This window comes from Macrobrachium nipponense, chromosome 39 (genome assembly GCF_015104395.2).
Source record: "Macrobrachium nipponense isolate FS-2020 chromosome 39, ASM1510439v2, whole genome shotgun sequence".
NCBI classification, from domain to species: domain Eukaryota; kingdom Metazoa; phylum Arthropoda; class Malacostraca; order Decapoda; family Palaemonidae; genus Macrobrachium; species Macrobrachium nipponense.
The window spans coordinates 1,697,409-1,702,408 of record NC_061099.1 but is presented as its reverse complement, the minus strand read 5'-3'; the positions used below and the strand labels follow the sequence as shown (position 1 = coordinate 1,702,408).

The window sequence follows — 5,000 nt, the reverse complement described above, 5'->3', positions numbered from 1 at the left end:
ATTATTATTATTATTATTATTATTTTATTATTATTATTATTATATTGGAGACACAAAATCCATGTTATGTATATATACATACATGTAAAAGATATAACCCTACAGATTCCTCGAAAGCGATCTGTACGGTTTCATCTTTAAATTTACCATTAACATATGGCATCCTGTGGAATTGTTTCTCCATTTGAAGACTCATGCTACTCTGCTATTATTATGACCATTACAAACCAAGCTGTAACCCCAGGTGGAAAGCAGAAAATAAATAATGAAGGTGAAAGAAATTGGAAATGTACATAAATAAAAGAAAAAAAACATAATTAACAAAGCAAAATAAAAAAAATACAATAACAAATAAACTATGAAGTCAAACTAATGTCAGCCTGATTAAAAAAAAACCCACACACATTATTTGCATCCAGTTTGAATCTCCGAGGCTCAAACCAGGATTCAGAGTTGTAGAAAACTGGTAAGATACACACTTGTGTGGACATATAGTACGGATCTGTAGTAATGTACTGAAGTATGTCTCTGTGATATGGCTAAAATGTCTCGCCAGTGGTGTTAATACATCGGTTTTAATTGGAATTCACGCCACATTCCCGTTATCTCGCCCCTTTGACATTCGTGCCCAAATCAGTTGAATAGAATGCCCTGTAACATTCATAGTATGGTTTTTCGAATAATAATATTGGAACCTTTAGTTAGACGAGTAGTAGTACAGCATCTCAAGGATATATATATATATATATAATATATATATATATATATATATATATATATATATATATATATGTATATATATAGAGAGAGAGAGAGAAGTATGGAGCGAGAGAGAGAGGAGAGGAGGAGAGGAGAGAGAGAGAGGAGCGAAGAGAAGGAGAGCGGGTGGGCTCGTCAATCAGATACAGTAGTTTTGCAAGATATCCATGTCAGACATATGTCAACCTGACAGTGTTTCGTGTTGTGAGGGAAAATGTCCTAATTAATTATTCCAGCAGATGGAACTTTTGATTTTGGGGTAAGGTCACGTGCCTCCGTATTCGTTTTCTCTTTTTTAGTTCATTATCCTTTCAGTCTCTATTAGTGAGTAGGTAGACGGAATTTATAATTGAGGAATAGTTTTGCTATATTTACGTTCTCGTGACTTTGCTCCATAGGGGGCTATTGCCGTCATTGCGCTTCATGTGATGCACTGTAAGCATTACTTGAGGTTCATTACAGCGTCCCTTCGGCCCCTAGCTGCAACCTCTTTCATTTCTTTTTCTGCGCCTCCGTTCATATTCCCCTTCCTCCATCTGACTTTCCACCCTCTCTAACAAATTTTTCATAGTGCAGCTACGAGGTTTTCATGATCTTTCAAACCCTCTTTCTGTCATTTCTCTTTCAGCACTGAATGACCTCATTGGTCGCAGCTCGTGACTGGTTTTTTGTGGCTTTAATCAAGCTTTCCAATAATTTATAAGTTAATGAAGTTTTAAATCGAGTGCAAAGTTTATTTTGCACAAAATAAGCATGATTTATTCAGTATCACTTAAACTTCTCAAGTTGATTAATCTGTCATTTTCGGTTAAATTATATACTTGATGGGATAGGATAGAGCCAGTTTACTGCCTAGATGAAAGGAGGTCCTATATTTAGGAGTATAGAGGAGTGGCGTGAGGAAATTGGGTAAATGAAAAATGCGGATAACTCATTCATGACTTCCTTCTTTGAATGATATCAGCACCTTGAGGATGCAAAAACTTAATTAAAATGGGGTTAGTTTTTTATACTTTTCTTCTCTGTTCATATTGATGCCAGTGAAGCGTATCACACTCCGCCCAACAGGAAAAGATAATTAGAAGTAATAACGGGTTTCAGTTCTCCGTGCTTTGCACTTAGAACCACCTGCATAACCTTTCTTCCTTTCCAAAGGCTGATTGCAATACCTAAAGGACTTTAGCCTTGTTTTTCGTGTATCTTGATCTTTGTGTGTGTGTGTGTGTGTTTGTGTGTGTGTGTGTGTGTGTGTGTGTGTGTGTTTGCTTCTAAATAGAAGAGAAATGATTGTTCTCCCAAAGTTTTTATCCAGGACATGCGAAGTTTGACCATCAAGTGGTGTTTCCTTATATCGTGTGCAAATCATGACGAATTAAGAACTACAATATGCAATAATGAAAATAATAAAATTATTAATGAAAATAAAATATAAAATTTAAATAAAAAAAATGAAAATAAAAATAATAAAATTTAAATAAAAAATAATGAAAATAAAAATAATAAAAATTTAAATAAAAAATGAAAATAAAAATAATGAAAATTTAAATAAAAATAATGAAAATAAAAAGAATAATAGAGAGAGACTGGAGACTGTTAAGAGGTTCGAAAAGGTTCTAGGCATTCCAAGATAAAATGTTGCCCAAGTGAGGTTGTTGACCCCCAGTGTGACAGCCTGACGAAGAGAGGATTGGCGGTCGGGTTGATGGCTGGTCTCCATCTGTTGACTCAACCCCTGGAGTTATTAGCATGAGGGGATTAGCCCATTAAACCGACGAAGGCATGAATAACATTGCTTGCATGATCAAGCATTATCCCCCTTGATCCTCGGGAACGAGAGGTTTGGATGGTTCGAGTGTGACGTCAGGTCACCCATGGGCCTCGCACAAAGGTCGGGATTAGTCTCACGACTGTCACTGGCACGTTAAAAGCCCTTTTTGGTATTTTTGTTGTTTTTTTCTTATTTTTTTTTTGTCCCCCTTGTTTTGCTGCTTTGTTCACATGTGTTTTGGTTTGTGCTGCTTTATATTTTATTCGTTTATTTTCTTGGTTTATGCATTCGTTTTTTTCTTTGCTTAGATGTTGTTTTAGATTTAGATGACCTTATGCCAGCACGGGCTCTTGCTCATAGAGCAGCCCGAAAATTTGCTTTGATTCGTTGGATTGCTTAACTTTTTGTCTTTTAGCAGATCTTGTTTGGCGTGGATCGCGGATTGTCAACGTAGAGAAAAATTAGTGTTTATATTGAACTTAAGCGATGCCGTTTCCCATAATGTTTATGCCATATTTGGTTAGAATATAGTTTTACTTTCTCATTTGGTGGTGAATATTGGTCGCTGAACATTGTGATATGCTTTGTTTCACTGCATTCGCGTTTATTAATCGTTTTCCTATATTTTACGATAATTTAAAAAATTTGTTTTAATTCGTATATGGAGGAATGATAAATGATGTTATAGATATCCCGAAAATAACGTGGTCGTTGACAATCTTCCTAATCCATGGAAGTTCTTGACCAGTTCTTAGCATTTGATTGTTACACAAAATTTAATGTCTCCGCACACTGAAAAATAATTGCAATATTAATACTTTAAAATAATCTAATTGTCTTGAAAGTCAGTAAAGTTTACCAACTCGGAGGATGTTCTGATTATGTTATATGTAAATTCGACATTTGAGTGCCTTTGCAGTGAACCACCTATTTGACCCACCTATTTGACCATGCCAGCATCACGTTTCTTTTTGAATTTGCCCAGGCTTATTTACGTCTGTGACTTGGAAGAGAAGTTGAAGAGGGTTGGAAGCTGGAGGAGAGAAGAGAGAGAGAGAGAGAGAGAGAGAGAGAGAGAGAGAGAGAGAGAGAGAGAGAGAGAGAGAGAGATGCGCTGACAAAATTTCATGTTTGTAGATGCTGTATCTCAACTTCGCCTGCTTTAATTTTCATGTTATTTTTTATTTAAATCTCCTTCGTTAAGAATTAAATATTTTGTCACATGCTACAAGCAATAGTACGTAAGTGTAGAAATACCTGCTGATTCACTTCAAATTTACCTTCTGCATTAATAATACTGAAATCGATTTTATGCTTGAGCGCTCAATTTATTTAATCAAGCCCTTACAACTTTAATCCCATTATTTCAGTCCACTGACGCCTTGCTTTCCGACTTCCTAACCAAGCAGTATATGTAAGACAGACAAGCCGTAAAATTTTCTTGGTAAAAGGACAAAGAACAAGTGTGTATGTAAAGCTTACTTCTTACAAAATCTAATAATTTTCCTTTGCAAAAATTCAAATTATAATCCAGCCAATCGAATAATTAGTTAAGTGACTAAAATACGTTGCATGAACTTGTAGTGTTCCTGAAGTCGTGTTGCCATCTTAGTGCTCTTAATTGCTGGATCTAAAAGTTAAAAAGAAGAAAAATTAGTTACTTTTTTTATTTTTTTTTTTTTTTTTTTGCCTGTTAGAATTCTACAGAAAAATAACTCAACCAATTGGTTTAAATGTGAAAAGTCAAAAGTTAGGAGTTTTAGTGCTGAGGCAAGCCGTTACATGTGTATACGCATACTTTTCTATCTAGTACGTTTATAGTTTGTGTACATCATTACCCATAAACTTCGCTCAGTATGGGTCAGTCGCAGTGACGTCATTATTTTGTAGCAGTTCTAGAAACTCTTCGTTGCCGAATGTAGTGGTATGCTATACAACTTCTGCTGTCAATTCCTATAATCACTCTTGCCTGGAGTCAGAACAGTTTTGACAGGGTGGCTGCCAAAAGTACTTGTAGTTTGACCAAACCTATTTTTAGGGTTCTGTCAAAGAAAATTATTGCACCAACTTAGTCTGTCCGTCCGCCCTCAGATCTAAAAATCTACAGAGTCTAGAGGGCTGCAAATTGGTATTTTGATCATCCACCCTCCAAACATCTAACACCAAATTCCAACCCTCTAGCCTCAGCAGTTTTTATTTTATGTAAAGTTAAAGTTAGCTATGCATCGCGCATCTGGCAGCGCGTTCCGAAGCCATGGGACGCTCCCTCACTCTACCGCATCTGGTACGCGTAGTTGATGGTTTTATACAGGAAACTTCCGCGCATTTTTTACCTTTTTTTTGCCACTAACCATGGTTGTGTGAACTGGGTGGGGACTTCTGAGAGGATGACATTTGAATTCACTGCAATGTACGTCAACGACTGTCCGTACACAAGTGTTTCTGAATCTGACCAGTAGTTGAGCAGGAGTTT

General features: G+C 36.2%; 1 protein-coding gene across 1 annotated transcript in view; it reads left to right on the top strand.

Moving 5' to 3' along the window:
- The window catches only part of LOC135210004 (integrator complex subunit 10-like), a 73,487-nt gene that overhangs the window by 65,033 nt on the left and 3,454 nt on the right, over window positions 1-5,000 (top strand).